Genomic DNA, 12,643 nt, shown 5'->3' with positions numbered 1-12,643 from the left:
ACTTTTTACTTCACTGAACTAAACTGAAAATTTCCTCAGACCTATCTATTTTTCACTGTTCTCTCCAGCTACATGCCACAGTCAGGATTGGAGCTGAGCCGTGGTTTGAGAGTCAGGTTTCGCCAGAGTCATCAGGATTCATCCTCTCGGGATCACGCATGTCTGAACCAAATTTAATGGCAATCCACCCAATAGTTGTTGAAATATTTCAGTCTGGACCCAAGTGGTGGACCGACTGAGCAGCAGACTGAAATTACCATCGCTAAAGTAAAGACAAAAATACAGACCTCTTAAGTGAATGAGTCCATCAGACGGTTTGATGTTTTAACGCATCAGTGAGCTGCATTGCGTTCACCTCTCTCCTCCCACGTCTCAGACACTTTATATACAGACATCAGTCAAACCTCCATTTATTGAAACAACACTGTTAAACTCTTCAATGCAACTGAGTGCTGTAAAGCTCCTAAACCATAATAACGTATGTCAAAGTAATTATGATTACTTCAATTAGCTGGCTGAGAAACAAAATAATAAAGTATGATTATGTTTTCAAAGTGAACATCTGCCCACATAATGGTAGGATGATGTGAAGCTTTAACATGTGTGGTGCGTTTGTTTATGGATTTAATATGTGATGTTTTGTTAGTGAAGTGATTCATTCAACAGAAACCAGTCCAGCTTTAGCTCAACCAAATGTTTGCATTGTCTGCGCTGTAGACTGAATGCATTAAGTGAGTGTTTTTATGCTCCGATAGTTAAAAAGGAAAAATGAAGGAAATGTCAACAAATATCTTTTGGGGTTTGTGTGTACAGTGTGTATGGAATATGAATTCTACCAAGTAAATGAATGCTGTTTTGTAATGCATTTCAGTAGGAAACCCAGTGTGTTTATCAGGGAGACTGCTGCGCGTTCCTTCTATAGAAGATGTCCACGAGTTTGGCTGAACTTCATCAGACCTGGTTGAACCTTACGATGACAGGAAGATGATAAATTCTCTGGGATAAAGTCAAATTAGGAACTATAACTATGCACATTAGTAATTGCTGGCTCAATGCCAGATTACTGAGGAAGCCCTGAGGCAACCATCAGCCATGTGTCCCTATTGACCCCTCATTCCTCCCACTCTGTGAATTGTGTATCAAGTACCCGTTAAGTAAAAAAGCACACAGCAGACTGCAAATGGCAGCATTATTACAGTGTTTTCCAAGACATGCAGACACCGACTAGCACTCCTGGTTTCATCGCTAGCCATGCTTACACATGTGTGACTTTTCTACAGCTACAAATTCCACTGTCACAGGTGCTCAGTTGTTTTGCTCCAATAATACCTTCATAGGTGAGTGAGAGTGTCAGTTTGTTTCTGATAATTTGGTTAAACGTATAATGTGTCACTTTTCTGCACTAAAATGTCTAAAAACGGGAGTCCCAGTGGCTGAGGGGTTAGGGCACGTATCATATGGGCATACTGATCCCTGAGCAGGTCCGCAGCTTGACTCCCGGGCAGCGCACCCTTTACGGCATATCTCGCCCCCATATTCCTGTCTCTCTCCACTTTCCCTATCAAACAAAGGTATAAAAACCGTGCAAAAAAACCAAAAAAAAACGGCCTGTGTATGACCAATATATTTTGAGTTGTGTTCTTACATTATCCCAAATGTTTACAGCAATTTTCAAACCTAGAGAAATCCTCCACTTTAATCAAGGTGACATTCTGTTTCATTTGGTCGCCTGTCAGTGGCGTCATATTCCTTTTGCAAGTGTGTCAGCGTTGTTGTTGTCTACCAGAAACCTCAAAATGATTTTTTTCTACTTTTAAGTTCGATTTTTTTTTACACTTTTTAGATCTTGATCATTTTTAACGATACATTTAAACTGGATGAAGGATTTTATTCATCAGACGTCTGGATTTTAAGTTCTAGAGAATCAAGCTAAGCACACTACTTCATTACCTCACCAAACTCCTTCTCTGGGTATTGCTTTGATTAAGAAAAAGTGATCCAACTTCATAACGACATCTGATATAAATTATGATAGGCAGCAGATATAAATATTAATAAACATTAATATATAATCATTATTATACTACCTTATCTGTTGTCTGTCTGAGTCTCTCAAGACTGTACCAGGGATCCTCCTGTAGTTCTTAGGTCTAGACAGACACCCAAGGGGTTTGGGGCTATTTGTGGCCCCTCCCTGATACGTGGAGAGAGCAGAGGCCAGATGATGGAAATCTATGAATTTCTGTTGACCTTTGACCCCCTTCCCCCCATGTCCACCTCCACTCTGGGCCCACAGCAAGGATCCGGCAGGGGGACGTGCAGGGGGAGTAAAATCTAGCAAAAGGAGAGTTTTCACATCCAGGTTTGAGTCTAGTCCAGTTCAAACTGGTGCTCAGGCACCTGATGACATGTAGCTCTGCAGAGAAAGGCTTGAAGGAATCCAAAACCGCCATCATTGTTGCCAGTGGAGAAACTCGCAGAGGTTGTATGTGTATGTGTTTATGTGTGTGTAAGAGACGGAGCAGGTCGTGGATCTGCTCTCAGGCATAATAATCAAGTGAGCGCTGGTTGCCCAGAGACTGTCTTTGTTGGCTGCTGCTCACATTACTGACATGCAGAGAGGCCATGACCTGCTGTCTGTGGAGGTGTGCAGCTCCACATCCCTGAGTAAAACATTCATGTGTGAACATCTATTCTGTACTTGCTTTGATAATGGAGAGCAGCGACCTAATAATCATCCCCTGGTATCTATTTTGGACGCTACACACACAATGATTCACCTCAGGGGAGCATTCAAGATTAATAATGTCTCCTTTGAGCTGCTATATTTTAGCAACCTGCAACTACTAATTTATCACACTAACCAAATATAAATGTTTTGCCAGTAGTCAGAGGCGCCTATTGTCTGTGGAATATTACTCCACACAAATGTGTTTTTGTGGCAAATAATAATGAGGAGACTTGGCCTCGCCTCAGGGTTCAGTGGACTGACCCTCCAGAGAGTCTGATGGGTACGGAATTCTTTATTTCAACAAAAAAAAGAAAAGAAAGCAAGGAAAAAAAAACCTCTTCACATCTGTGTAGAAATTTGCAGTTGTCTGGTTTTCTGCCACTTGACCACTAGATGGAGTAGTAGAGCCTGAATTGTCAAATAGCAAAACTAGAAACGCCTGTGAATGCCGTCCTGTCCCTTATGAATTGAATGATAGCCCACAAATATCACAGCAAAAAATATATGTCCCGAATGTAAAATTGTAGTCATACATCATGAGCTTAAAATACCATTACTGAAAAGCAAGGTGACCATAAACCCAGTGTTGAATAGCTCAGACACTTCAATCCCCCGGAGAAATATTAAAATGACTTTTCTCTGTGTATGTAGGGTAAACAAGGTATTTTAATAACCAGGCATGGTATTTGTTAACAGGGAAACTCCAAATGTACACTGTGTTTTTATGGTTGACAATAAACTAAATGAAAAATATGTAAATCACATGAATGCAAAAAAAATGTCTTTACAAAGGGTGTAATCTGGTGCATGAAAGAACTGTCTTAAGTCACTGGAGCAAAAACAACACCAAACACTATTTGCCTCAGTGCCTATTAATTAGTTTTCTGAAATCTAATGTGCAAATGTAAGTATGCACAATAAATATATATGCACACTGCTGCTACACATGCATGCTGTGTATAAATAGTGAAGGCGCCCTGGTTAGGTGGCATTTTTCTTGGGAGAGAGTTCATGTTAACGTGTTAGTGACGATGACGGTGATGACTGCTGATAGATGATTTTTGCTCAGGCTGTCATTAGCAAATGTAAACACCCAAGAGCGTGTTGAAAAGGATGTGTTAAAAATAGCCTAATTAGAGTTATTCTGATAGCCGAGTGGTGAATATGCCCGACTCCCACACAGTGTTCTTCCACAAAAGGAGAGCACAAATGACACTTGTGAAGATCTGATGTGGGCTCCTCTTGAAATCGCTCTCCAGATAAAAAACATGCCATTTGTTGCATCAATCTCATGAGGTCTCAGGAGAGGTGTGCTGAATGTAAAAGTCATACAGTTGTAATAAATGAGGTTATATAGTTCCAGAGGTCCAGATGATTTATTGCATTTGGAGTCCATTAATTATTCCTATATCAGAAATTCCTCCCCACACCAAAATTAAATCCCTCCTATGCTTTGTATCCCAATTATTTCAGGGGTCTATTTGTTGTTGTTGCAGGACTTGAAATACCAAATTCGACTGTGTTTCTTGCAGGGAACCAGATATTTCTGGAGTGAGGAGTCATTACCATTGGAGCAGCCCTTGTTACTGAATCCTGTGTTATTAGTCAGCTTGTCTGCCATTCTCTAGACTCCTCCACAGTCTCAGAAATTATTTAAATCTCACATCTTGCCCATGGTGCCGGGACCCAATGCTACAGTGCAGCAGCAGCAGCAGCAACAGCAGCTAATTTGCGCAGACTGCATTCATCTGAGAGAAACTGTTGCTCTGGATTAAGAGGCATTGTTGTTGTTGCTGCTGCAGCTGCACCCGCTGCAGAGGGTCATCAAAGCAAAGTCACATGTGGAGTGTTGTGGCTGAAGACAATATGGGCTGATGCTGCTCTGGGCGGGACATTATTTTAGTTAATCAGACAACAGCGCTGAGGGTGACCCAGGATGACACCTCGGGATCAGACAGGCAGGGCCGGGAGGAGATACGGCTGCCAGGCACAGGGAATGGATCATCCAAGAGTGGAGAGGATGCTCCAAAATATAAACAGACAGCATCATTTATCACTGTATATAACTGTTAGGGAATCAGCACTTCAAGAAATTAAGCAGATAAAGGGGAACCGATGATAGATTAATGTTTGCAATTATTCACGTTATTTCTATGTAAAGCTTTGATGCATTAGCCACCTGCAGATACCTGTAGGGTTATACATCTCAAAAGTTATATCCAGCTGTGTCTTTGTGTGCATGATATACAGCACACTTCACACAAAGAGCCCCATGCGTGTCTTAATGCAGCCACTTCTGAGATTATGTCTGTATCTGTTGTAAACTGATGAAAATGCATGACCATATTTATAGCATAAGGGCCCTAAGTCATAGCTCGTGGGTCATATTCATCACACTGTAAAAGCAGTGAATTGATTATTGCCCGATGACCACGCACGCATTAGATTAGAGGGCAAATTGGCTGAAGTGAACTCTCTCTCATGCTGTGTGCGGCACTCTCACCCATTTGGAAAAATCCAAACAGAGTGGAGAGATGAAGCTCCCATGAGCGGCGGGGGTAGCCATGTCCTCAGAGAGTGGCCGAAGGCTTTATTGTAGTGCTGCTTTCCTGCCCTCGGTTGCTGCAGCTCTCTGCTTGTCACACTCAGTTAGCTCAATGAAGTAATGAATATGCCGCTGTACATTTTTCATGAGGGAGGTGGGAGTGAAAAATCTGCTCTTTATAATGCTTTTAATATGGAAGTTTTCACACACAGTCTTCCCCCGCAAAGCACCCTCTGGGCTATCATGATGCTGCATGAGCATGATGTTTAATGTTAACATTCCCCAGGGGAGAGTCAGCATAATGCAATGTCACTTTCAGTGATGAATATGTTGACTACAGCAGATACACAAGCAGCTGTAAATCATGTGTAAGTTGGGATAACAGTGGCTGTCCTCTTTTGGAAGAGAAGCCACTGGCTGCACAGAGAATATCTGGTGAGGGGAAACATATCTCACTGTAATGTGAGTCACCTTTTCAGGTCTCACATCATTACAGTAATTAATTAGTTTACAAGGAAGCACACCCATGAACTTCCGAAAATGGAAGACTATTAAGTATGAAAGGGAAGATAAATGCAAATGAACACAAGTGCTGTTCAGAAATAATCAACAAGCAAGCAATTAGGAAAATGACTAAGGTTTGGCATATTTGTCACTATTTAAAATCAACTACTTAAACCATTTTGCATGCATGGATACATATAACCACCATTGTAAACATGGTGTCCAGCTGGTGTTTTAGATCCCCACAGAGGAATTTCCTCTGCAGCTGACAGGGTGCATGCAGCGACTGTGGTGTATCTGGAGTAATTAAGAAAAATAGAAAATGTGATTTGATTTAATAAATATATATTCATATGCTTGTTTTTGGGAGGAAAATAAACATCCAATAAGGATTACAAATTGGTGTGTGGCTGGTGTTTTGCCAAAGAGACTGCATGAAAGCTGGTTAGCGAGCAGAGAATTTAAAATAGTCAGCTAAAAGTGAAGGATAAACTTTGAAATAATTGGCCCAAAGTCAACAGTTGAAATAATTACATACTGGTCAAAAAGTTTAGAGCACCTCAAGTTTTACTGTTGTTATTCAAATGGATGCAGTTTAAAGTTTTGGTGTACTCTGAAATTAAAGAATAGAACAAATAAAAAAGGAATCCTGGAAATCTTTTGTTGAACTGAATTACTTGAAATTTCTGACTTGTTCAGCAGCTGAACACACTTATTTCTTGCATGGAAATACTGTTGAGAAAGTTCATCTAGTTCATCTCACACCAGCTCGTCTGGAGAGCCAGGAGACCGTGCAGCTCTTCCATCATGTGAAGCTGCTGTCTCGCCCTTTTCTGCCAGGTAACCCTGGAGGTATGTTCATAGGGTCATCGTCTTGCTGTAGGACGAACCTCTGACTAACTAGTCTGACTTCCTTTATCAGTTGCCTCTGTCTGGCCAGTCTGACAGCAATACACACTTCCTGCTGTGCAATATTTCCCAAGCAATGTTTGACTGTGTAATAACAGTCTGTTCCAACACGGCGTTTGTAAGCAAACAACAATAGTTGGGGCTCATGTAGGACGTGTGTGCATTAACTTTATTTAATTACATTGCTACAGAGAATCTTTAAATGAATCATATTTTTTATTGATGAAATTCATGTTATTTTTCAGCTATTGGTGATCAAAGCTTCTTTTTTTAACACTTACCTTTGTAACAGATAAACAGGTGGAATAATGAACTAAAATGAATGGATAAATACTTAAAGCAGTTAACCAAAACACAAACCTGTAATTGGTTAAAAAGTAATGGATAAACGGCTGAAATGTAGCAGGGTAAGCTAGCTAGGAGTAATGGATAAAAAAAGTAACACACAGTTGAAAAGGTTAGCTACAATGAATACATCAACATTTAGAATAGACAGCCGAAAGTGAAGAATAAACTCTTAAAATAGCTAAAAGTTATATATAAATTGTTTAAGGGTTGAGCTTCTGCCTCTAAGGAGAAGTCAGAAAAGCTAAGTTCAGCAAATCAACCTAAAATAGATTCAATTGTACCAAAAAAAAAATAATTGTAATACCCACTTTGCTGTAGTGTTACTTAACATCCACTTTAAAATCATGAAGGATGGTGTTGATGAAGGGTCCATCTTATAGGGTGTGCGTTCATCGGACAAATAAAGAGTAGTTCGGAAGCACTGTTTTAGATCATTTCTACTTTTAGAGATATTTCTGGCTCTGTCTCGAGGTGTCTGACAGTGGCCACAGGTAACCACTCCACTTTTCAGCTTTAGACCTGATCTATGTGCAATAACACACCTCTGATTTTCAATTACGAATAAGACGTTGCATTAAGCAAAAAAACACTGAGGGTAATGGACTTTCCCTGTTGCTCAGACAGATGGACTTGTCCCTCGAGACCTTGGTTTCCATTATTAAACCACACACCAGCATATTGCCCACCTTGGCTGTTTCTATTCCCTCTGACCAAAGTGAAATTACCCGCTTTTGAAACTTAAACATAGTAAAGAAGCCACAGCTTCAACCTCCATTTCCTCTCTGCTGGGGTTGGGGCGTTTCATGTTCTTTGAGAGGACAAAAAAAAAAAAAAGAAGCAAAAAAAACTGATTCTGCAGTGTTGTTTGCATTGAGGTCTCTTTTCACTTTTCATATCCAAATACCCCAGGGGAATGTACAGCAGCATGTGAGCCAGTCGCTTACACATTCACCGGACACTCACACAGTATGTATCAAGACCTGGATGATGAATTACCACACACGCGCCAAGGCAAAAAAAAAAAAAGAATTCTGCAGGATGAATGTTGTATTGCAAATACAAAAAACTTAGTATTCCACAGGGCTGAGACAAAAGCTGTTTCTTTTATGATAACCTAACAATCCACAATGCTATCTCCAGTTTGACAGCAACTTATGCAGATGTGCGAGGCTCAGCAGTCCTCTGCTGAATTGAACCCCTCCACCCCACCCCCAACCCCCTGAAAAGTGTTCAGCAAGCAGGTCACATTGACGTAGGCTGCCTGTTGTGGATGAAATGCTGAACCGCTGTCCTCCAAAATGCTCTAAGCCTTATCACTCACCTACCTGGCCCATAACAGCCTGTGATGGATAGGGCCAGATTGAAGCTGAAGTCATGTCATTTAGAGAAAATAGGGGATTTGCTTTCTGCCAGGCTTAGATTACTTTTTAACACTAAAGCAAAGCCAAGTTAGTTGTTTGCTTCCCATATCCTGTCCCCTTAAAACCTAGTTGTAGTTAATCGAACCACATCAGTCACTGGGTTAGATGTGCTCCACAGATATATGAATGGGAAGACAATTCAAGCCTTTAACATTGAGTATCACCCTCATCTGGAGGCAAGACAAGGCAGAGGGGTGAAATTGAAAATGTGAATGTCTGGCTAATGGCAGAGAGGAGTGTTGGAGATATAATACCAAATCTATAAAGGACAATTTCAGGCTCCAGACTCTGGAGACTCAGGCGCTCAATCATGAAGTGATTCACTCAGATTGATCAAGGAGCGTCGTAATCACATGGGAATGTTACATGTAGCTCCGAGGATGACTCGCAGAACTGTCAAGAGATTCAAAGTGGGATTTAATGGATTTGAGGTGATGTGCTTAGAAATCATTTCAGAAGGTGCAAATAGAATCCTCAAAGCATTTTACCAACATTTAGCAGCTGTCCAGTGAAATTAATGTTCTGAACAGAGGAATTTAGACGAATAGTCGCCATGAGAGGAACACAGGGCTGGTATTTAAACTCTGTATTCTCACAGCAGAAATTCAAAGGGCCTGGCTCTGTGAAAGAAGAATCGGAAATCTACTAATGAACCGCTGCTGATAACAGTTCCATATTAACCAGAAAGTCTAAATGCACTAACAGATAACGAGCCCTCTTTTATTTAAAGTAATCCCGGTTAAAAGCTCAGTGCTGCCTTAGAAATTGAAATAAATGCTGCAAATGCGACATCAAATATTCATAACCTTCAGCTGTCATCTATTTTTTCATGTCTGAAGATAAATGCGCGATAAAAAACGAAATCCGACATAATTACTCACATCTAATGAATGAGAAGGTAGGTCATTAAAGCGTAATGGGCAAGTGAAATCTCAATGTAGTGTTCACTAACACTGCCTGGTGTGGATGCAGGTAGGCTGCACTTTGAACCTTTTCTTAGTTCCCTGTATTATGGGCTCATAGAGCATTTCCACCTCTGTCAAATCATTGTCTCACAAAGCTTTTAATGCATTTCATAAGACTGCAGACAGATAGGGCCATTAACGTAGGCTTACATTTCATATGGAAAATCATGAAAGTAAACCTGTGCTTTCAAAACTTTAGATTGAAGTTGACACTGAAGTGGTTTGATCTAAAGCTTCACTCAAACAGCCTCTTTTTATACTGAACTTTCAAGTGGTCCAAGCTGCAAAAGCATTCATATTGTGAAATTGTTTGTGTTTTCATATTTTGTAACAAAACATGACATCATTTTCATAAAACAATAAGAAGGGATTTATTATCATTTCAGAAGATCCAATAAGGCTTTACAAATTTCACTCAGTGCATTAAAGGAATTAATCAACTGCCTTTTGAAGAAATTGGGAATTTTCAGCTCTGTATCTCCCTCAAGCATGTGTAGCAAACTGATTGCAACTTTTTTCAATAAATGATTGGTTGAGAAACATCAAAGTTGTCAAAAAGGGAGGAATAGGCTGATGTCAGAAATCCAAAACACTATATATTGATAAAAAAATACAACAGCCATGGGGGAAAAGTCAGTTATTATTAAGTCTGTTTCTGAGCACTGTGTTGTTCAAATGTAAGACAAACTTGTTGCCTGAAGTTTCATAGGAAACCATATGGTAAGTCTTAGAATGTGTTAGCTATTTAGTTTAACCTTCAAATGCATGGGTATTAAGTAACACAGACTGAGGTACAAATTCAAATAATGTTGTTTGTAAACCTTTTAAAACATAAGATATAGGAGCACAGGGGTCCTCTTTTTACTGTCATCTGATTGATTGTGTAGCACAAAAATGAAATCATCATTATCAAACATCTTCATTTCAGAGTTACTGTCATCAGAAGATCTGTAAAGCAAGTCTGAAAGTCTAGGCTGGGTGTTTTGTGAGGCTTTAAGATAAATTATGCATCATCATGTTACCATGCCAACAGTGACAATGCTAACAAGTTTAAAGGAGCTATCTTTAAGTTAGCATGAATAGCCGTTTACTTACCAGTCTTGCCCAAAGCTTCAGCCATCATTCTGTTTTTTAAGACAAGAGATAATAATATGCCCTCTGAGCAGCGCCACTTCTTCAGGGCAGACTGACGCTAGTGACTCGGTATCGGAAAGTGTTGAGACAATCAGAATGGGCCAGGGCTAATGGTTACCATACTAGCTTCAGTACAGGAAGTGAAACATGAAAGGCTTTCCACATCTGGAGACAGCTCCCGGTGAGTAAAAAAAAAGTTTGACGCTGAACTCACAACACTTCCTATAGACAGGTGAGTAAACAGCTGCTAATGCTTACGTCGGCTATGTAGCAATAGCTAAACTTACAAATGACTCCTTTATGATTTAATTGATGGAGTAATTAGATGGGAAATGTGTTGAAGGGTTAATGGTATTTTACAAAGATTAACTCTGTTTGCAAACTTCATACAAGTATGTAAGTCCCTATACTAGAGGAATTTTGTCTTAACAAAGCTGTAAGCCGTGCCTTAGTTTTCATCTGTCATTTAGGGCAAAGAGCTCTGGAGGACTTTTTGTTTTCTATTTTTGAGCTAATAAAGGTCCTATTGTGAAACTGCATGCTGATGGTGCTTTCAACTTTCCTTTGTTGACCGGAGGGTCTCTCAAAGCTTGTGATGTTTTCATTTCAAATGCCAGAGCTGGACGATTGCTATAAATGAATAATGAATTTCATCACCTATTTTAATATGAACACATCTCATCGCAGTGCAGCAGTACACATTGTCCACAACAGGGCAGCAGCCTAATTACATAGTTGCAGGATTGGGGCGCATTGGAATCTCGCATGGGCTTCTCCAACAGATGTGTCTAATTAATGGCCTGTCTTTGAAGGATTTTCAATGCTTACTACTACTGGGAGTTTTATGTCGAAGTAAAAGACCCAGCCTTGTTTCTGATGAGTAGACTTTATAGGCAATCTTAATCAAGGCTCTCTTCTGTTAAATCACACACAGAGTTGATCTTGAATAACTGCTGGGATATTAATGACCTGGACAGAGCGAATGTGGGTGACAGATAACATCCCTGGTCAGAATCCTTACTTAACAGGCTGAGACACCGCACATAGGCTGCTTGGGAAACTAGCCATAATGAGGATTAGCTTGTAAAATGAAGGAATATAGTGATGACGCTGCAGTAATACCTCTAAATAGAAGAAGGTGGTGGTGGACAGGAGAAAAATCCCACATTCATTCACCAATTGTATGCATAAGCAAAGGTCCTTTTTTTCCTTGAATGAACGAGTTTGGTTTGAAAGGACACTTACAGTCATAGAAACGGAGGAGTTAAGGCTGACCAGAAACCCTTAATAGATCTGTGCCACCGCTCCCCCGCTGCTCTGAGAGAAGCCTGTCACGTAGCATGTACATGCATTTAGGCTTATTTACCTCAATCCTGCCGGCTGGCTGACAGGCACGTTTCACTGCTGGAGATGCAGCATCGTTGTCTGGCAACCCCCTGATCAAAGAGTTTTGCGGCGTGGCCAGCACATTGCAAAAGGTGGCACAGAGAGCGCCACTCTGCTAATGCAAAAGATAACAGGAACGCAACATCTGCATCCAGTTATCACAGCCTGCACTTCAGTGTCCAGAACCTGGGCTTAAATTATTGTCCTTGTCACTCTCATCTGCTGGTCAATAGGTCCCAACGCTCTGCCAGACACATGCAGTCATTAGTCCTCATCCCCAAATTGAGGATGTAGACAAGAAGAAATATGCTACAAGCCACATGACCTTTCAGTTTCTAAATTTTGGAAGTAAATTGGGATCAATGCCATTGGAGTGTCCAGTCTTTATTAATGGAGTTGAAAATCCAGAGGCAACTGTGGAGAGTCTGTAATCTCACTCTTGTTTATATTGTTATGCGTATAGCTACTGGAAATGAAACCACAGCATTACTAAATAAGTTAATATCCTCTTGACAACTCATTAAATATTTACCTGTAGCTTTCCCACAAACACTGCTCATCCTAGTACTTCAAAACTGAAAAATGCTTGCATCTAAAGAGTGGATTTGTTCGACTTTGTCACACTCAAAGGTTACCTGTGATATCTGAAATGCCAAATCATTTATTCTGAAGGAAGGATCTGGGTTGATCTTTCCATCTC

This window comes from Seriola lalandi, unplaced genomic scaffold (assembly GCF_002814215.2).
Source record: "Seriola lalandi dorsalis isolate HSWRI2012SDOR001 ecotype SW California unplaced genomic scaffold, Sedor1 jcf7180002054795, whole genome shotgun sequence".
Lineage (NCBI taxonomy): Eukaryota > Metazoa > Chordata > Actinopteri > Carangiformes > Carangidae > Seriola > Seriola lalandi.
Note: the sequence above shows the minus strand (reverse complement) of the source record.